The 22,865-nt window shown below is 40.9% G+C and overlaps 1 protein-coding gene across 3 annotated transcripts in view; it reads right to left on the minus strand.

The window, feature by feature from the left end:
• The window catches only part of LOC310986137 (band 4.1-like protein 1), an 83,328-nt gene extending 62,124 nt beyond the window's left edge, over positions 1 to 21,204 (minus strand). For all 3 annotated transcript variants that reach the window (XM_083971919.1, XM_083971918.1, XM_083971917.1), the window contains exon 1: positions 21,096 to 21,204. The gene's annotated coding sequence lies outside the window, so the exon portion shown is untranslated. The remainder of the gene's footprint in view (positions 1 to 21,095) is intronic.
• Positions 21,205 to 22,865: the final 1,661 nt, after the last annotated feature.

A 22,865-nucleotide genomic window follows, 5' to 3' on the forward strand; every position in this document is an offset into this window, starting at 1 on the left:
ATTATTAGTTTTAGTGACCCATGATGCTCTGGAATTCTGTTTTCCAGTTGGTGTTTTTCACAGTAGGCAAGAATAGGAGTCTGCAGTAAACACAGAAACGCAGTTGTGCAATAACCAGAATTTCAATACTACTTACATAACCATGTGAAAAACCTTAATGCAATATTGACTTTCATTTAATATGCTAACAAAAGGTGCTCTGCTGCAGACTTAGGCTTCATTTCAGAGTCACATCCACAGGCCTCAGGGTGAATATGCACAAACTGGAATAGTTAAAGAAGATGTCCGTCAGGATCTGGACAGAGGACAAGGAGTTCCCTACAAAGTGTACAGAAGCAAGGAGCTGAAAACATGTAATCAATAACTGCCCAGCAAATATCCTACTAAATACCAGTTCAAAGCTGGTTGGAGAGCTGGCATAAAGAAAAGCATTGAGCAATTTCATTTAAAGAAGCTATGACAGCAAAGAACCAGCTGAACTGAGAAATGGATCGGTTGAATTGCAGCTGTCATCTTGTCATATAATTTATTCACTCCCGCTGGCACAAATGTCAACAACCAGTCCTTTACAGCATAGATACAGAGGATGCTATAGCTCCAAAATACTCTGAAGTCTGCACTGAAATCAACTGAAAAGGCCTTGAATCCTCTCTGAAAGTACAGCCAATACATTTCCCACAAGAGTTTAGGTCCTCAGTGGAAACTTTAAATATTCAAATGCACTTATTGGTAACATTTACATTGAGAGGTCTGTAGGATCATGATGAGGCTACTATTATCACAGTTATTTAAAGCAGCACTAATGTGTGTTAAGTACATTTGTTGCCCTTTTTGAGACATATTTGAAGCATTAATAGCATTTATTTTCAATTAATGTTTCTGGTTATGTCAGAAATGTCTAACAACCAAAAAGCCCAATATTCCCTCTTCTCCAGTTCTGTATTAGTTGCTAGCATCTCCAATAAATTAACATGCTAACTTTGTGTGTCTTAGTGCTAAGCAGGTATACTAATTTGTTCATCAGGGCATCTTAGCTGAAACACTCCAAGTCTCTGTTGTGTCTAAAAATATTTTTAAGCCTTTAAAACCAAAACAGTCTGTTAGAAGACTCCACTGAGCACAACAACAGAGTTGAGTAACAGCGTGTGGTTTGGTGTGTTTGTCACAGTGAGCGACCTCTTTCAACAGTTATTTTCCCCGTTGTTTAAATATAATATTGGTTGTTGTGGCTTAGGGGTTGGAACGAAACCATATATTTAAGTCAGTTAGCAAATGGTTATGTGGTAATGTGGTGAGAACCCAGCTCAAATTGTGAGCTGTTGCAACATTAGCCTAAACAGGCTAACGTTAGCCTTTGTGAATGTTGTGTGCAGAGTGTTGCTGTAGGAGATCACAGGTGTCCTAGTTACAAACAGTAGGTAACAGTACTTTTTCAGGACATGAACATGTCAGTGAACATGTTAATAAAGTAAACAAGTAAAACGACCTCATCCTAAACTCACTGTGTAGCCTACATCCAGATGTCTGTTCTTGAGCCGCTGAGAAAAGATGGAGGAGGTGTTTCCATTTGAAATGCTCTGTAGCACTGTTAACGTTCTGGCTTTTGATCATCTACAATTTGTCCCTGATCACGTTAAATGCAAACTCTCAATGTACACTAGTCTTTGTCTGTGTGTTTCCCACAAGTCACAGTGCACACTTACTGTTTACCCTGACTGCCTTCTTCTCTTTGAGCTTGATGTCAGACTAGAACACCTGTTGGGTGATCATACTGCCTTTGTCAATCGCTGAAGAACCAAGTCTCCTATTCTTGTGAAATAAACACCTACATTCACCACCTAAGATACTTCAGAGAAACAAGTACTAGAATTTTTTCACTGAGGCATCAGTTCTCGTGAAATCCCTCGTGTAACTTTAATTTAATTGTCTGAATGAGCTGTCACATTCATTTATGGTGGCTCCTGCTGGCTCACTACATCAGAGCTCGTCCAAGCCTCATTGCTTTATTTCTTGCTCGCTGCCTCCAATATATCCCTTAAGAAACTTAAATGGGAGACATTACATAGAGTCCAAAACACTGCTAAAGTTTGAGGCACTAAAAATTAAATGAGTTTGTTTAGGTGCAGTTAACAGGGTACAACCTAATCAGATCAGTTTTTGGTGTCATCACCTTTTGCTATACAAAAGAGCACCAGATCTCAATAAACTTGTTGCACAATTTTGGTTGTTCCAATCAATTTGAAGAATTTCCAACAGCTCTTGTATTATGTGGATTCGGGCAGTTTCAGTGTCTTCTGTCACTTCATGTGATGACTGACTGCAAGATGCCAAGATCAGAGCTCGGTGGAAGCCAAACCATCTGCTGCATGATGCTCCTTGTTCATCTTGACACTGAGCATTATAGTTCTCTATCACTCTGGCTGCATGGTCACAGTTGTTGTCAGTCATGCATGCTCCTCACTGGTGGTATTGATGAGTGATCAAACGCAAGTATTTCTCAAGTCCATGTTAATCCTCATATAACCAAAGGAATCATTGTAATTCCTGCAGCAGCAGCATCAAATTTATGGTGCAGTATTTCCCTGGTTTTTCATAGAAAAACTTTTTTTTTCTCATTTTGTCACTGGCAAGATGATGCTATTACATCTTTTTGCATCATCCCTGTCATCTTTAAGGCATGGAAATTGAATTATACTATACTAACTCTCCATATTGGTGCTGTGGTTATCTGTTAGAAGGCCCTGGAGAAACTCGCAGCCCTGTGTCTGTGTGGTATTGGCATGATCAGTGAGTCTATATGTATTTCCCCTGGTTGGCCTGGGTTCCTCCCACGCCATCAGTCATGCATGCATGGTATAAAAACCATTGCCAATGCTGTTGGCTTAGAGGCGCTGAATAGGATGTCCTCCCATGGCACTGGAGAATAGTTGACCTTTGATCCTATGAAGTTAGGTTAGCTCAAATGCTGAGGATGAATTCACCCAGTGACCAAAAAGAATCGGCAAATAACATCAGCTGTAAGCATTCAGCCTGTTCTGATCATAATAAACATCTCCAACATAAAATTTGACACTCCAGACAATCTGATGGAGTTTTAGGTTTTGACTCGAAGCCTGCACACCGCTGGCTGTTGATGAAACATTGTAACAACCTTGAGAGGGTGGTTTAAATTGAGATTCAATCAAATCACTATGAAGGATGACTCCGTGGCAGACACCTGTGATTGATGTCATTTGATAAAAAGCTTCGCTCTCAATCTGACATTGATCTTCGCTGTGTTTCCTGGCCTTGACTTACTGCTTAAGTCTGTTCAGCTGGGTAAACAAAAGAGATGGCTAATAACCTGTCGCCCTGTATAATCAATGTTCCCGGAGAGTCTGGCCAGGATGCCCACATCACATCAATAAAACGAGTCACAGAAGGTTGTACGGGCGACCAAGGTGCAATTCTGCTCAGAGGGCATGAAGTGGAAAGTCAGGGTGAGAGAGGGATGATTACTGAGAGATAAGAGAAACAAAAAGTGGCTGAAGAACTTTCAAGACAAGTGTAACTGACCTGGTTCCCTTTAAACAGATTACAATTTGTTGCATCTTGTTTTTAAACTTTCATCTTCAGCCAAGAATAGAAAACACTTTAAAAGTACCGTTACACTCATGAAGGGGCTGATTAGAATTTGGTGGTCAAATGTCAAAGTGACCTTACAAAGATGTTTTTGTGTGACTCACAAATCTATACACTAATTATAACAAATTTAACGGAATTGTTTTTATTTTAACTCAGGAAAGGGAGACAGTATTTCCTATAACTTGGTAGAGGCAAGTGGCAGCCAAGCTGTACTGTAATTCGAGTTTGTCCTCTAAATGAAAATGCATAACAGAAGGATAAGACATAATTACATAAATATTTACATTACAGTTAATGGAATGCCTTTTTTTTAAGTTTTGAAAATAACCTTTTGTTGTACGTTACCATTGCCTTGATTCACACATTATAATGTTTTATATATTATGCAGTTAAACTGTAATCACACATATTCACCTATAAACTGCACCTTTGCAAAGATTAGTTTCAAGGTTTTAAGAATCCTCTCTGGATCATTCATCTGAAAAACACTACTTACCAGAAAAATCTACTTTTTTACACATCTATTATTTAAACTTGATCTGTCATGTTCAGACACAATCACCATACTGTCAGTCTCCCCTCCTGTTTAAACTCTAATAGGCCAAATACTTGTGATACATGTAGCAAGACAGCGTTGATATTGCACAGTGTGGCAGGAAGACTCACAGTCTGTCAGGGTCTGTCAAGTTCAACTTCAGTCATTTTTTCTCCAAAACCTGACAGAGATTATGTATTTCTACACACAGGATTAAAGGTATAAGATGGTGAATTAATGGAACATCACTTGACTTTGGAGGATTTTATGTCCTGCAAGACTGAAAAGTATCACACTACTAAGAAGAGGGTTTGCTTTAGTGAGAACAGATTTATGAGACTTTAAAAAGAAATCTTTTGGCTTTGTGCATAGATGATCATGCATGTGACAGGCACTGTATGTGTGCCAAGTGAACACTTTTTATTTTTACACTGATACACAAAGCTTGTATGTGCCACTGCTGGCACTGGGGTTTTCAAAAGATCACTTATCCTTTTTTTTTTTTTTTTTTAAAGCAATGTTTTTGAATGAATCTGAAGGTGAAGCAGTCTAATTTCTCAGACTTTTCCTAGAATTTCTGAAGTAAGAAATGTATGTGGATTAGACAAATAGTTAATCAGTTGGGGCTACTAGTAGGATGCTGCCCCTTTATAACTTATCATTTGAACGACAACATTTAATGTGCCGCAGCCAATGTACTTTCCTTCTCCGCACATAAAATATTCACACAGGCAACAAACCCACACTGGACAGAAGTTGTTGATAAATGGATAATAACCCCAAACCATAAAATATGAAGAACGTGGAAGTATAATAAACATGAATAATGAACGTGCGCACGATGAGCAATGATAAAGGAATAAATGATGTACATGAGCCAACACAGACACGTGGACGCCCAACTGAGCTCATTCATTTTTCATTACACAAACTCAACAGTAGGCTACACTGCATTGACACTGGTGAAATGTCACATAATCCAGTCACCCACAGCAGACCATTTAATGTTGTGTTTGTTCACCAGTTTAAATAAAATCCAAACGACAGGATGTTGCCAGGACAAGTGGTCATTTTAATTATCAGCCAAAGGCTACGTTGAGTCCTTCCAAGTCCCAGACAACAAAAATAACAGTTACTGTGGAAACAAAACACAGATTGGCATTCAACAGAGGGAAATCTTGTCCCACTGAGGCAAAGACGATTGATTTACTTCAGTGTTGTGTGGGTAATAAAGCATACTACAAAATAAGAATGTGAGAGGAATTGACCCTTCGCCAACTCCTCCCACAAACGGCTATTGTCCAATCCTACGTTAGTAACCGTAACTATGGCCTGGCAAGCTTTCGGCAGTTGAGTCATTACGTTTGCTTTTGTGGATACATTTTGAGAGCAATATAGAGATGAGAGTTCAGATACGAGCGGACTTTTTTTTCGACTTGAGCAAGTGTAAATATGGGGATAACCATATGTTCACATCCAAAATGACAGCTGTACTTTTAGGGCTTTTACCTGGGCTGTTAGGCGAGGGATCCTCCAGGCAGGGACTGCTTTCACTGACTGATACAGCGGTGGGAGAGAAAAAAACAGCAGCGAAAGCTGTATGTGGTTCACAATCGCCCAAAAACTTGCAGTTTGACAACCAGTGAGATGACCTAAGTCTTCGTGGGTTGATAGACGGTAAAATTACCAGCCCTTACTGCTGCTCTGTACATTGTCCAGTCATGTCGTTGAACAGATGTTTTATCCTCCTGCGCGAGTCACGTCACTGAAAACTCTGAATGATCTTTGTGACTTCTTCTCTCTATTATCTCAGAACAGTTTATCCAGAAATTTGCTGATATTTCCTTTGAAATCGATACCAAATATTGCCAGGAGCATGGCTGGGAGTGAAAGCTTGCCCAGCGTAGCAACAGTAACCAAGGGGGCGGGGCTTACGCGAAGGGTCAATTGGTTTTCCAAGGACAGAAATTATGAAAATTAAAACAAAACTGATTGCTTTTAAATTCTTCTCGTCTCTTCATTCAGATAGCCTATTGGGCATTGAGCGACTGTGGTAACATTGAGTTTTTCTTAAAGACACCATTACAGTGGAGACAAATGTGATTCCAAATTTGGCACCACACCACAACTGTGCCTGCGTTTTCTACATGTTACAAACACACAACAGCCTGGGTCAGATTGTCTGGTATCTGAGGCTCAGTACACTTGTGTGGGCAGCTCTAGGGTGGGGTGGGCTGGATAGGGCTGTAGTTCCACCAAGAATGACAACAGCTGCACCAAAGCCACACCAAGAAATTACCAGATGCCTGACAAACATTCCTGTCTGATTTCCCTTAATATGGCGGCTGTTCTTCCATTCCACAGTTGATCTCGTCTGAATGCCTCATCCCCAAACCCCCATACGCTAGAATCACCCTGAGGCAAATTTTCATTGCTCATGTTTGCTTAAAAGGCCTAAAATCGATATTTTTAGATTAATAATGGATCAAACTACTGTTTGTAATGGGAATGTAAGAGGGGAACCAACAGAGATTTATCACCATGCTCTGCCGGTTAGCATCCTTTAACCCATTGTTTATCCTTTAGTGCATTGATTTGATCTTATTGCTGTTGTTGCACAGCAGATAGATAAAAACAAAAAATTAACAGCAACCAAGTGGTGAAAACAGTGGAAGATTTAGCAGCTAAATGAGGCTAAGCTAAATTCCCTAAGGTGTTGAAGGAGGCAAATTCAGACAAAAAGGAGAATGATGGACACTATTGCTTTCTTTTTATGAAGGTAAAATGTGTAAAACACACACACCATGCCATAAACGAAGTATATGTGGCACTATACAGAGACACTATATTCATTTTGATTTGAGTCTATATTTTCCAGACCTAAAGGAACAGGCTAGTCTGACACATGAACCAACATGTAACAAAAATCACATTGCCATCATTTATAGCATAAAAGAAATATGAAAATAATCATTTGAACTGAAATTGTGAGTACTACCGCATTTGCAATCTAATTTTATAGTACATTGTTCAGCCCTAATGGACCCTTGCTACCAGAATGATTTAAAGAAAATGGATTGCTGACTGGACTGCAACAGTGGGGCCAGCCCTATAATTGCAAATATCGTTGATTAACTGACTGATTGATCGACTGACTGATGATATTTCCACCCCTGGTCAACAGAGTGCCAAGCTGCAGTTCCACATTGCCACATAAATTATCAAAGTAGTTAGACTTGAATCGAATAAAAGGCTGTCACATTCTGGAGTTGGAAGTAAACAGGCTAAACTATTGTGGATCCCAGACAGAGGCTGTGCTTTGTGAAAGAGGCAAAATAATAAATATAGTCTTGCTCAGGGCAGAAACCCTGTTGGCTCACCTTGTGTGCCATTTGGGCCCAGTCCTTGCCCTGGTAGCCCATTTCCATTCTGGCCTGTGGCCCTGTTGTTACATGTCCTTGCTTTCTCTCTCCCCAATTTTCCCATTTCCCTCTCATTATGAGAAGGGCCTGCAAGGCAAGAGCCGGTAGAATTACTTGAAAATAAAGATATCCTGCTATTGTTAGTGTTGTGAAAAAAGATTTTGTTTTTTGCCCAAAACTGTACATATTAGGAGATGGTGGGGGGCTTGTTGCCTTCCCTAAACCTATTCAACAGTGGATACAGACTGCAATTATGATTGGTCGACAGATTATTTTGAGGAACTGGAAAGAATCTGGAGAGCCTCCGTTCCAGGCATGGATGGTAGAACTGGGAAAAATAGCAGCATATGAAAAAATGACACACAGGATACAAGATGAAATGGAACTGTACCATTTGAAATGGGGGAAATATCTGGAGTATATGAATGACACAAAATGAATTTAGCATTATTTTGTTGTATATTTTTTGATTATGTATTTACCTATTTATTTTCATCAATTTTCTTGCCACCTTTATTTAATTTTATTATCATAAGTTATTTTTTGAATGGAGTTTGTTTATTTTATTTTAACCTTATCACCATTATTTATTTTTTGCATGGATGTGTGTCTATACATCTATACATTTATATATATATTTTTATTATTACATAGAAATGCTTCTCCTTTTATTTTCTCTCTCTTTTCTTGTCTTCTTCTTTTTCTTTCTTTCTCTATTTATATGCCTCAAGCCATGTGGTATTTATGTAGGTAGAGGCGTATGCGACCAATGTGTTAGTGGGACGGCTCCTCGGGGCGGGTGGGTGGGAGGGAGGGACAGGGGTGGGTTGTTTTTCTTTTTATGATTATCTTTGTGTGTGTGAATGATGTTTGTCACTTGTTTTGTTATTATTATGAATGAGAATGTTGGAAAATAAAAAAATATAAATATAAAAAAAAGAAAATAAAGATATCCTGAATCTTCTAACTTTCGACTGATTGATCATTTAGTGACCATAAGGCGGTCCAGCAGCCATATACCAGGTTATGGTCTTGTTTTCTCATCCCCACTTCGTTAAAAGATCAACCAGAGAAAAATGGAAAAGTGGAAGCAAGCATCAAGAAAGGGAATCAGAACAGCCAGAGAGCAGCACTGACATACTGCATTAGCTCCTCTGCTCCTCTGGTGTTACCAATGAATAATTAAGTTCCCATGTAGCACTAGCAAGGAAAAATATGTATATGTACAAGCTCACATAGTTGCAGAAGCCAGTTTTTCCAAGGAAGATTCTTTGCTTCTGAAGAGTAGGTCAGCGAAAACTCTACTGTATCCACAACAAAACAAAAACTGGCAAAAAATCAGATGAATATCTTCATATCACCAGACAAACAGGCAAGAGGGAGTTGGAGTTGCAAAACATTTTGTTTTCATTAAATTTTCAACTTGAATTAGATGTAGAATTAAACGTAAAACTACTGTAGTCTCACAACTGCTCTGTCAGCATGGTTTGGCTGCATTTACCCAGGTATTCAAGTGAGACATCAGCCATATCAATACCAGCTCCACCTCCACCTGCTCCACTTCTGCATCTCCATTAGTCTCTCTTTCTTACATTATCCTTTCCTTCCTAAGCTAGGTAATCTTAAAACAAATCCCATCGCCAAAGAAGGACCACTGTTCTCTCTCTCACACAGAGATTGGGCTTAGAGCGCAGTCCCAGGCACTGACTGTGTAATGAGCTGCTGCCTTAATAAATTAAGAGCTAAATACACACAGGTTGCAGTGTTGTGAATTGAATAAAATGCGTTGCACAAATTTGCATGTCCTTTTATATTAATCAATCTGGCCTGAGGAGGAATTATCTAATGAGATCTTTTCAATTTGATGACAGAAAGTAGTGACTCTATGACACAAACTATACAGTGGTTAGGTCTGTGAGAGGGGATAATGTGTGGACACTGGTCTGCAGCAAGTGCAGCAGTGGCTAGTTTCCTGGAGGGTTGGGAGCTTGTAGCTGAGAGTCCGGGACAATGAACTCCAGTTACATGGGAGCAGCTCCATTAACCCTGAACGTCATCACTGCAGGTTGTGAACCAAAAATGAGCAGCCAGTAGCACTAGACAGCAGGACATTGGAGGGTTTATAGTATGGGAGTCAAAGACAAGCTCACAATACAAGATGATTGTAGTCAGACTAGACTGAATGTTCTTTTGGTAGTCAGATTGCTCCTCGTTCTCCGAAACAGTGTCTATTTCTAGTCTGATGATTGAATGTGAATATGAATTAGGATTACATAAACATTGATCCTTGAAAAGTGGGACTTGAAATCCATCGCTTTACTCAGCATCACCAATCATACGCTTTCTTTTTTTATGCTTCATGACAAAGGGAAACTAAATACTTCAAAGTAAGAGGGATTTCGATAATAAGTGAGAAAAGTATGAAATATTTAAAAACTTGAATGTGATAAATGTGAATTATGAATATGGTTATCAGACTGTGCGTTGAGGGATTAACAGACGGCACAAAGCAGCACAGAGATATGAGTGACGATCGTCCTGACCGGCTCCACCCATCCATGTGCATTTGTTATTGTGTTCATGGGGCCGTATTGTTGCAGCGAGGGTGTAGCCTATTGATCGCAGTGAAATGTCAGATGTGTCATAGAAGACAGTGCTTAAGTCATCTAATTTGCTTTGCTTATTTATCCTTTTGAAAATTGTGATGGCAGCATGCAGCCCATGTTGGCAGAGGAGGCGGACGGAGAAGCAGCTGCACAAAGCCTGCAGATTACCGACTAGATCACTGAGTAACCAAACCTGTCACATTAATCAGGTGTTTTAAAGACTTAAGTCCTCATTTCAGTGAAACACAGAAGTAGCTGGCAGTGCTGTTCAACCTGTTAAAACATCAACTGGACACTGTTCATACTAAACAGCTACAGCCAAGAGCCAGTGAGATTAGCTGAAACAGGAGGAAACAGGCTGGTTCTTTCTGAAGTTGTGAAATCTACCTATCAGCATCTCCACAGCTGAACATTGAGTGGGTGGAGGTGACAGTCACTAGACAAGAGCTTTAGCCATCATTGCATTCACAAGACAAGAGGTGCTAATACTGTACATGTTTTCAAGGCAGAATGAAGGCTGCACTGACAGGATGCACCGGGGCTAGCTGTTAAACTTCAGTAGATGTGATAGAAACAAGGGGTATCACTGGTGTCGCTTTCTAAAACTGAAGACAACCCTTGGTGAGTTAAGAAATTAAAAATGATGCTGAAGTTGCAGTGTTTCATTTCCAATGGAAGGCAACAACTGTTAGCTAGTTCAGCCCTTTGAAGTATTGATTTGAAGCTAAGCTAACTGGCTTCGTGTTCATGTTTCTCCAACAGAGACAAGAGTAGTAGGCCCTATTAATGTTTTCCTTTAAGTAGTAAAGTTTGCATCAAAGTGTAGCACAACTTCTAACCAAATTTCCAGTTAATTTTCATAATAAAAAAAATACCACTTAAAATGCTTTCAGTAGCCTATGCAGACAAGTTGAGCACAAAGTGATAAACAGTTGGTGACAAAAACCAACATTTTATTTTATCTCTCCAGATGATGATGTTCAACAGTAACATGTAAAAACAACATCAGATATTTCACGCGTCAAACTACACACAAACCGGGTGGAGACTTGGGGCTGACGAGCCATAGCATCTAACAACGGTGTTTAGGGGACATCTGTTATAGCTACCAAAATAACATTTTACCCCTTTAAGTTACATGAGCCTCTTAATGCAGATCAGTCACACACCGCACCGCCCACCAGCTGATGTAGCTACATCCTCAACCTGGGGGAAACTCTGCTCTACACAAACTAAAAGTAGAACAAACCTGTTTCAGCACCTGAAACTAACGCAGGCAGTGAAACAGGAGTAACGCCAGCTCCCGCGCAGATTACAAAACCACTTTTAGCTGCGTAATTATTATCCATTGTCACCACATATGACGAGACATGTTATTATTGTTGTCTGTTGATATTTTATAGGCATACATGCAGTTTTAATTGGGAGAAAACCAAATTATATTTTGTCATAAGTTCATGTATAATACAAAAATAAAAAAACAATTCAAATTGAAAGATGATAAGCAGTGATGACCCTGAGTCTTAACAGTTAGTGACCAGAGACAAGCTTCCATCCTTAAACATGGTCTATCCCTCTATAAACAAACATTAGCCTGCACTGCCTTGGTTGAGTGTGGAAGAAGCAGTTCAGAGGAAAATGGCAAATTAAACGAAAATACTTGATTTAGGGTTGTTGCACTGTTTTCTTTCTCCCAATCCAGCCCCAAGAAGACATTCAAAGTAAACCCTGCCCTGTGGGAGAGAGTCATTCTATTTTTTTGGGATGAATTTCACACATGATTTGTTTTCTTTGTGTACAATTAAAGCACGGGGTGTGCAGATATGCTGCTAAAAAGCACAACTGGCTGCTCCCAAGGAACAACAAGAATATATATAATCCCAGCAATGTTGTGACGGTGCACCATTTCACTCCCACATCTTCCTATCTATTACACAACATGTGTCAATGAAAGCCACTTTGCGAGGGACGGTTATGGTGAGATCCAACTCTCTCTTACTGTAGAGGAAATAAATGAGAATAGATACAGTGATGCATTTTGAGGCTTTCATTGTTCATTAGTTTTAATTTCCAACAACAGTCTTTGCTCATTTTGTTATAGAAATAGAAATTCTAAAAAAAAAGAAAAAAAAAAAGACCATGAACCTCTGTAAAAATGATCACATTATCTTCTGAAAAACACTTGATGCTCTTTCCTTGACTTGATCTTTACACCATTAAGTCCAGATGATTATGAAAGCATTTAATATTACCATCCAGTGCTTGTAATGTGTTTCTCTCTCTCTAATCACATCAAAAAAGAGCTGAAAGTGTGGCATAATCTCCATACAATCAACTAATCAGTGCCATTAAATGGTATCAATGTGTTCATACTTCAAGAGATTTTAATGGAGCTTGTTCCCAATTGTGGTTCCTGATACAGTCCTGAAGTGTACTCGAGGACACAGCGTGGGTGGTGTAAAACTCCCTTGCTGATTATTTCCCACTGTTGAATCAGAATTATGATGACATTTAAAAAAAAAAAAAAAAAAAAAAAAACTTCATTACAGTGCCGCCCCATTCTCCCTAAAAACTTTTTAATATCTACAAACCACATCAATCCACAATTGTTGCATCAGGCACCGCGTCAATCAACATTTACTCTAACGCAAAATACACATGAACCAGCTCGTGAAAACAGCTTCCTTTAAAAACACGGTGAATTGTAAAAAATCTTGTGTTCTGTCTGTAAAAAAAAAAAATACAGAAAGCATGTCTTCTCCTTTTGCCTGATGTATTTTTGACTTTATTAAATCCATCCAACCAAATCCATTTAATCCTACATTTAAAACATGGGCTACATTGTTTTTTTGCATGCATTGTTAAAAAACACTTCATTTTAGAAAATCAAGATTGGAGTTTTGTGTATTTTTAAACTGATGACAACATCTACTGCAACATCAGGAAATATGTTTAGCCTAGTCTTAGACAGGTGTCTCTAGTCCTCATTTTGTAGCTACATTACAGTTACTTATGATAATTGAGTAATGCCTTTCTCCCCTAGCTCCTTATCCTCTGTGAGTTATTTGCCTGCAGTGATGACATCTCAGTGAGGTCACCTGAGTGGACTACTTTTGGCATTTCCTCCCTCTTCACTCTGCCAAGGTCATGTGTGTTTAAGGCTTTCACTTTAATCAAACTATTAACTTTTGTCTAGTCCAGGAGCTGTGGGATTTGTACTCTCTGTCCACACGTGAACTGACCGCTGACCAGTTCACCAGAGCACTAAGAGCAGATCATAAGAGACTGAAAAAGGCATTTCACCCACAGCACACACACAGAGAAAGAGAGAAGCAGTGGGCATACATCCAGTCCCCTGCTCAACTCTACTGTTTGTATAGAGCCATTCATCTCCTTATTAGGATCAGTGCTGGGCCTGAAAGGAAGCTACAGGAGCTCTCTGTGTTATTGGTGTCAGTGTCAGAGGATTTGTAAAGATGCTGAACAAGGAGCTCAGTATTTGTTTAAGTATAGACAGGGACAACCACAGACAGTCTGAGGCTGAAAAGGCATGTCGATAGCACTCAGCAGCATTTTCAACTTGTCTTTGCAAATTTTCTGAGCAGAATCGGTCACTTGCCAAGCAATACTTCTATGTGGACAGAGTGTGGTTTGCTAAATGGCAGCTGAAAGCCAACACCAAGCATCCTAATCTGTGGACTGCACTGTTTTGGCGGGACCTAGTGCAGTTGGACGAAAAGTATCTGCTGAGAACGGAGCATGAAAACGGCTACCAGAGGGACATCGATCATGGCCTGAATTATGAAGGAGCTTCGCATTATCGCTGCCAATGTGAAAACAAAAAAAAGAAGACAAAATATCTAAGCATGACGGACAATCTATGACTGATCAGTCCAGGCGGGGTAAAAACATTTTATGCCAGCCAATGAAAAAAGATGCTCTACAAACCACAGCGCAATTAGAGAAAAGCCTGCAGTAAAAAAAACAAAGAAGCCGACTATCTCTGAGGGAGCCGCTGATGCCAAAACAATGAGTGGTTTCCGTCAGTGAGGAGTGGCCTCACAAGTCTTTCGAGTGCAGCTGGGGAAGAGAAGTGAAAGTGTTCAAAGTGTGCGGGCCGTGCGAACAACACAAACATGAGTGATCTAAAAACAAACTCACAGAAGTTTCAGTCAGGAGCGGACCACCCTTAAATACAAACTACATTAGACTTCTGCTACAAACCACTGATGCTTTGCTGAACACCAGAACTGGGATTTGTCTTTGCTCTGGGTTTATTTATTTATTTATTGACAGATGCTCCCAACAAGGTTATGTACTGTAACAAAGCTGCAGAAACATCAGTGTATGGTTTAATAGAGCACCTGTCCTGATTCTAAATCAAATGTTTTATTAATGAGGTGAGAGGAAAAAGGCAGCAAGGGGAAGAACAACAAGAGTACGCAGCTCATTCAGCTATGACGGACATAATATACATGCAGTGGAAGATTATAATATACTATAATAATAATAAACATGGTTAAAAATAGGGAACTAACCTTCATGAAATAAAAGCATGTAACCAGATCTCCTCCTCAAGTAGCTGCCTTTTTTATTTGCCTTCTCAACACATCTTACAAACCATTAGGGCCGAGTACGCCCTTCAAATCAATATCATGATTATTTCAAACTTTTACCTCCATTACTGTTAATGAACCACTGGGATTGGGGCGTGGACACTTCATATTTCCTGATATGATTGGGTTCCTAGTGATTTGACAAATTAGTGGTGCTTCCTTTGGTCACCGTCCATGTTGCATTAACATTGAAAACAAAACCTGAGTGGAGGTCAGACATGAATGTGGCAAAAGTGATGCGCTATTAAATTAAATCATATTAGTGAGTACATAGCCTGAGGCTCAATGTTTGAACTCCTATCATCCATATCACCAGCTTCATTTGGATTGGACACAGACAATAGCATTAGTAGAATGTGATGAAGATATGCAAGTGAGAACAAGGTATTTTTATTTTTAAAGGGACAGGTCACGAGTCACCACTACACACAGTGGAGAAATATTAACTGGATTAATCACTATAAGCAGGATGAAGTCATTCAGAAGTTCTAAATGTACCTAAAGGAAGTATTCAATTTCTAAAGTCAGAGTGTTTTATTATCTGTGTGAGTGAAGGATTGGACTTTATACACTGAAAGCAGTGTGAATGAATGTCTATCAACTGAATGGGCTAAATTAAGCTAAAGCACAAAGAATTTCATCACAGCCCTCAGTTGTATCCCTCCTTAGCAACAGATGGAGTTTGTCCTAGAAGTGTCCTTTGGATTTTCCTGAGCGCCTTAAGAAAAGGAGGAAAATCTCCTGAAGAAGTCTTTCATTGTGTGTGTGTGTGTGTGTGCAGTGCAGTTGAATCTTCACCAGGCAGCAAACAAAGCATCAAGCAAGTTGGTGAAACAAACCAAAAAGCATGAGACACACTGTAAACACACAAGACACGTGTCACGTGCTGCCACAGATTATAAGTCAGGAACAAACACACACACCTTGTGTGAGTGTACAGAGTGTGAAGCAATGACTGCGGCTGTGCCTGGATCTGCCCTTCCAACCTGTCTGACCAGTTTAGAAGCCACACGACAGGCCCAAAGGGACTGGGAGTAGATTGTGTACGTGCTCCTCTGCAGACCACTGCAACAAACAACCGATCACGACCCTCCCCACAAAAGCATTTTCTCTCCATCAAACAGACGACCAGCTGGAGCCCGCAAGCAGACTACAGCCAGTTGCCTCCACGGCCGTTTGGTGAACAATCATCTCTCGGCCTAATTACGTCTGAAATATCATGTAGAGGTCAAGAGTCTACCCACCTTCCTCAGCGGAGCTGCATATCTCATTAACCACACGGCAGCAGCAACCATTTTTAATCACACAACAATTACCATGGGGCCATCATCCTGAAAATTCAGTTTCACTTCACCTGCGACTTCATCGAAAACACTTTGGTAATCAACTAAGGAATTTACTCTGCAGCAGCAGCTGAGCATAGGATTGTTGTGAATTTGTACTTTTTTGTGAGTCTAATCTCTCCTAATCCTCCTTTTTAGGTCTTGTTTTATGTATTTATAAATCATTTGCACTGAGATCGACCTCCGTACGCATTTTTCCACAATTCGCCAGCTTTCTACAATATGAGCGAATCAGCCAGTCGCATACTCTAAGCATTAGGGAAATGGACAGAAACCAACAATGGAATTAGCCTTTCCCTACAACTGTTAAATGCAGAGGCTAATTAATGATTGCTTAGGGTGAAGTGGCCAGAATAAAACAATAGCTGCTGACTTGGTTTGTTGGGAGAGGCCAAAAAGGCTGGAGAAAAAAGATTTCCAAGGCAGGCCCGGGTGAGGCAGGAAAAACAAGCTGGAGAGAAGTGGCAACCGTTCCATTTCCCCACATGAGCCAACTTTGCCTGAAATGTAAATTACGTTTTACTGTGGGGAGGAAAAAAACAAAAACAAGCAGCATTATGGGTATCATTGCACCAGATCAAAGCCAGACAACAACATGATGAGTCTCATCCTTCAGAGGCAAGGGATTTGTTCAAAGAAGGCAGAAGAAGTGGAGAGGGAAGAAACGAGGAAGACGGGTGTAGGTATGCAGGGTGGGGGGGCAAAAAAAAAAAAAAAGGAGAACCTGCTGACTCACTGTAATCATCAGGCTGAGGCAGGCTGCTGAGCTGCTGCTCAGGGTAAAGCTCTCTACCTCCCCTTCAGAAGGACAAAGTGATGCTTCCCATCAACTGCGAAGAGCTGTATGGCTGAGGGAGGGGGAATAAAGTGGTGAAATAAAACTGTCTCATGGTATGAAATAGCTTCTCTTTCTCTCTTCTCACACTCGAGTACAGGCAGAATGATGCAATCTGAGGAAGGCAATAAATTGCACAAAGCTGTGTGAGTAAAAAAAAACAAAAAAAAACAAAGCTAAAAATAAAGCCCTGATCACACAGACAGCAACAGGATTGCAACTGGTTCGGGAAGAGACCCTCCATAGGACAGGGGGAAGAAGGGGCAGATAAGTGCGGACCCAGCCGCTGGACACGCCATTAAAGATCACGCAGCGAAGCAATATGATGCTCAAGTCTGCACCATAACAAGATTTTGACAGGACTGCAGTGGCTGCAGCATCCTGATGAGGCTTAATTCAATTCCCATAAAACAAAAGCACACAGCCACTGTGAGAACTATTGTGGGACTGAGCTGTTGTAATGTTGTGTTATCCTCTTTTGGTTATTCCAAACAAAGCTGATAAAAGAGCATGTAAAACAGAATAAGATTAGGTCTCTGTTGGGCTAACAAACACAAAGCTGCAGTGCATTGTACCACTGTCTACAGCAATTACAGCTATATCAGCCAACAATCAATAACACAGTGCTGCTTGTGAGATATCAGGCGCTGGGTATGAGTTACATGGTTTGTAAACAATCTTGTATTTACTATGGAAAGTTGTAAATATTCATCTAATATGGGTAAAAACCTGTTTTTTCATCAATGGTTTTCCAAAACCAGTACATTTATTAAGACCAGTACTGAAGACTCCTTTCAATGTTGGCTTTGAGGATGGAGTTAAAATAAAAATTCAAGTCCCAAATGTGAGTTTTCCATATCGTTTGATTTTAAAAGTAGGTCGAACTTCTATATTAATAAGGACAAAGTACCGAAGTGCTCAGTTCACAGAGAAATGTAAACAAACTGAGAAACTGAGCCCTGTAACTTTGTGATGTCACAATGCAGTCACTACTTGGAACCACTATCCAGACTTGCAATATCATTATGGACTTGAAAATAAGATGTACGGTTCTCAAGCAGCTATAGTCTGAGGAAGTGACAATGATGATGTCTGCTTGAGTTTGGCTTGAGGCTTCTTATATTTCACTTGCAAACTGGGGGAATGAAATTTTAAAGACAAGGTCCTTTAATAGACAGGAAAGGTCAAACAACTGAGTTGCAATAAGGGAAATGTGAGAGCCAGGGGTTCTGACGCTTTACTTTTTGTAAAAGTATCAGTCATGATGTGTTAGCCTTTGCAGCACCGGTTTTGATCGTGCTTTTTTAGGATTTATGCCTCTCGTACATCCAACTTTAAGGTCATACAGCAGTGAATCAGTGAAGTAGCCCTTTAGGATTTCAGTCACAGTTAATCTGGAAAGACCTGTGGTTACTGTTGGTAACAATAAGTGTGTTTTAATAGAACGGCACATGAATCTGCAGCTGGGGTAAAGACACACCAGTACAGTGGGCTCATTGTGTCGTATTTCTCCGAAAGAGAAGACCAAAGAGGACAGTTAACATGTTGGCCTTAATAGTGGTCGATTGTTGTCTTCCACGTTATGTAAAATAAGCTCCAGCATGCTATTTAAATGCTGCACAGGAAAGGTACTGCCATTACCAGTAAAATATAACCACATAAAAAATACAGAATGATTCAGAATGCAAATGAAACTAATGGTTACTGCTGAGAAACCATTGCCTACAAATATTATTCAGATGGGAGTTGATATACAGTAATAGCGAGCAGTAAGGATTGTATTCAGAGTTAAAAATGGGTTTAAAACAATGTTGAGTCATTGGGGTTTGGAGAAAGTGAATGCATTGTATTAGGGAAGGTCCTCATAATTACCGAAGAACAAATGTGCTGTTTTTCATACGTCTGTGATTGGTCACTGGAGTTCAGCAGGCAGGAAGAGACGTGACCGCACTCACCAAGCTACAAAAACATGGCGGGTAAGACAACATTCAACTGGGACAGCAACTTTGACAGCCAAGTGCAGGACATACACACACACGGTACTTGTTGCATGGCTTTATAATATCAGGGTAACACCCACACAATTATGCAGCACATTTTGCCAGTGCCATGATCTAAAGTACGTATAAAACACACTATACCCACTTGAAAATATACCTCTGTGAGACTGTTTCATACAAATAAACCATTAAGTGCTCTCTTTTTCCAGTGGAGAAGTCAATATAAATGGCTGAGTTAACCTACAAGTGCAAGGAATCATTGCGTCCAATGAGACACGCAGAGGAGAGAAGAGCTGCTCAGCCTCATACATGCTCATTTGAATTGCAAATGGTGGCAGGCAGCATGCTGGGCTGTGAAATCCCAGCAGCACCCTCAAGCATCTGAACTCACGCACATACGCACTAGCAGCGAGACTTTGTGTACACATATACACCACAGTAAAAAAAAAAAAGAAAGAAAAGAAAGAAAAGAAGCAAGATACAGCAGAGTACAGAATATTTGAGTTTGACTCACTTCAATGTGCCTGAACTCGATATGATCAGAAATTCATGTCGAAACAGTGACGAGCAAACAGTGCAGAAACTGATGCGGGTGCTGAGGTGAGGTAATGGCTCCCAGTTCAGTTGGTTAAGAGGGAGAGGAAGCATCAGGTGAGAGGAAGGCTGGCTGGCTGGCTGGCAGGCTGGCTGACTAGGCGAGGCTAACGCAGCAGGCACAGAAGTGTGTCCGACGTCAACGACGTGGACGCTGTGTGACAGCTGGTCTGGCTGTGTGTGCAGCCCGGAGGAACTGTGTGACGGAGTATCTCAAGCCCACCTGTACGGCGACAGGGAGCGGGCCAGAACACTGCGGAGGAGCTGGGACATGACAAACTGATACAATAAGAAATGTGATATAATGAGCTCTGAATCAGAAGACCTAGTGGTGATACTACTTCATATGACCTCCTGGATATCATTTTTTGCTATTCTAGATTCCATTCCATTTAATGTAGAAATACAACCACAGAGAAAAATCCCAGTGAAGCATCCGAAACATTCCTCTTCACTACTGTATGTAATTCCACAAAACCAGTGAAAGCCAAGGGAGGGGGCAAAGGTGAGTATTTCCATACATGGACCTGTCTGAGCATGTAGTAGGAGAGAATGGGTAAACTGCTGCTTCTCCTCTGCACAGTATCCAACTGAAGTCTTGGTATTTCACACCATTTACACATCACTGACACATTCATGTATTCTGCACGTGGAGGGGAACACCGAAGTGCCAAAATATACAAAACTACAAATCCACGTGTTTGTTTTAAAAGCAAAACTCAGCCACTTTAGGGTGGTGTTGATGAGAGAGGGTGCGACAATGGTCACATTGTGTAAGTCACTCAGTGGTGAGTGTATGTGTGCATCTGTCAGTGTTTGCTGTTATTGCGTAATTATAGGATGGGTGTGTTGGGAGAATATGGCAACTTGAGCCAATAGCAGATCCAGATCTCCCTGACAGGCTGAGACACAAACAGAAACAAAACACACACACACACAACAGCTGATTCCTGAAGAAGCACAAGCACAACTCTGTAGGACGTGGGACATAAAAAAAAAATCAAAGTCAAGGCTGGAGCTGTACTGTAGGTGGTGAGAACAGAACAGCATGTCAGGGGGCATCATGTGGAGGTTTTACCGCCTGGCTGCAGGTTTGCAGGTCTGATGTGAACAGCTGACTGAGCCAGTTGGCGCAAAGCGAGGCTGCAACTTGCTCCTGCTTCAGTCCCACAATATTATTCATACGGTAGAGGACGGCAAGCAAGTGGGCAAAGTCCAATGCGCGTTATAAAATGATGGTGTATTAGCCTATAGTGGACAGCTGCAGCTTGAACACAAGCATTCTCGTTGCAGCAGATAAAAAGCACAAGGACAATATAGAGAATCTACACAGATCGCTGACGAATTACGTGCTTTAAAAAAAAAAAACCAAATAAAGGGACACATAGCCGGGAAAGATCACGGGAAGCGTTGAAGCTCGACATTCAACAAATCGCTTAAAGACAACACACACAACCGACACAGTGCTACATGAGCAAACTGGCAGAGGAGAGAGAAAATAGGAAAATATTTCAACATACCCTCCTGTCAGACAGACATCCAGGGGAGGACCATGGATGGAGGACCACGGACCACGCACCACGGGAGAGGAGGAGGGGGGGCAGGGTGGGGGGAGGTCAGTCCTGCTCCTGCCGCCGCTCCGCGTTTATTCCCCGGGTTTAAGGGAAAGGGAGTGTGTCGGTGTTTTGCCGGTTAGAAGCCTAATGAGAGAAGGAGGAGGAGGAGAGAGAGAGAAAGAGGGAGGGACACTGTCAGATGCAAGGAGGCAGGAGGGAGGAACACACACACACACACACGCACGCACGCTCGCACATGCATAACGCGCGCGCATATACCCACGCAGTCAGTGTTCAAGAGGGAATGCGTAAAACCAAAAACCAAAAAAAAAACCTCCCTCTGTCAACAAGTACTCACATCTAAATAAACATGCGGGGGGAAAAAATGCCAACAAGGAAGGTGACATAAGCCCGTGTTGTTTCCACATCAGCTGCAGTCATCCACGTGTCAGAGATTCCTGTCATGATCAGGCAACAACAGGGGGGCGTACGATGTGTTTGGGATGTTGGAGAGCGAGTGGAGATGGTTCCTCTCTCTCTCTCTCTCTCTCTCTCTCTCTCTCTCTCTCTCTCTCTCTCTCTCTCTCTCTCGTGCTTTTAATTAAATATTTAACGACCCCAGCAACTCCACATCAGAGGAGTTGCTGTTATTTCCCCCAGTGTCGTCAGGATGGCACCACAACCCCTTTGATTTCATCACTTGTAGTCCACGGCCAACAACAGCGCAGCCTTAACTCCCTCACCTTAGCACACAGAGATGATGGGATTATATTAGCTCAAAGGGCAGCTCACCCCGGAGCCACCCACTGTTGTAAACAAAACAAACAAAAAAAAGAAAAACGTAATGGGAAGTCGCGCGTGCAGGCAGTAAATGCGGAGGTATCAGTTCCCTATCGTGCCTGTTAAATTAACAAGGTATTTTGGGAAGGCAAGATGAGTTTGATATAATTAATCACTGATCAGGAGGGTTCTGTTGCTGATTTAATTAATTGTTGTCAGTCCCTTGGAAAAGCAGGGTTATAATTATGTGTTGTGAGTATAAATATTGCAGCAACACAATAGCCTAATATTACCCAAAGCCTTTATACAAACATACATGGTCAACAACAGCTCACTTGGTTTGTAAGCCAACAGAGGATGAATCCATCAGAACTACAGGGGACAAAAGCCCCAGTTATCCCTATGTGTTCATTTAAAATATGATTTTACTGTATTTGGGGAAGATGTGGGACGGTTAAGTTAAAGATACTTTATTAATCCTTTGCCTTTGTGTGTGTGTGTGTGTGTGTTATGGGCACTGACGTGCATTGAACTCTTACCATGTCCTACAGCCTACACATTAGCATTGGCCAACTATAGGCTGCCAATCTGTCTACTGGTGGTGACTGAAATAAGGTATGTGGTTTACATGAGTTCATCACGTTTCTTGACTCTATGACATAAAATATGTCAGTAAATACACCATCTTGATTTTTTAAAAACAGTTTTACATCATAAAAACGTGGATGGTGCTAAATAAATGTCATTAACACGCTATACCACCGAATCCTATTGTAGCCTATTCATGTTGAGTCACACAAACATCAAAGTTGGCCTACTTCATTGACTAAACCTTATAGGCCTAAGTTTTCCCTTGGTAAGAGACTTGGATATGGCATAGTGGCTAATTTAGTTAGCCTTGAGTGTCTTTAAGCAGTGATCAGGAGCAAGTAGTAGTAGAGGTTACTTTTTTCT

The sequence above is a fragment of the Trachurus trachurus genome (genome assembly GCF_905171665.1).
Source record: "Trachurus trachurus genome assembly, chromosome: 5".
Classification (NCBI taxonomy): domain Eukaryota; kingdom Metazoa; phylum Chordata; class Actinopteri; order Carangiformes; family Carangidae; genus Trachurus; species Trachurus trachurus.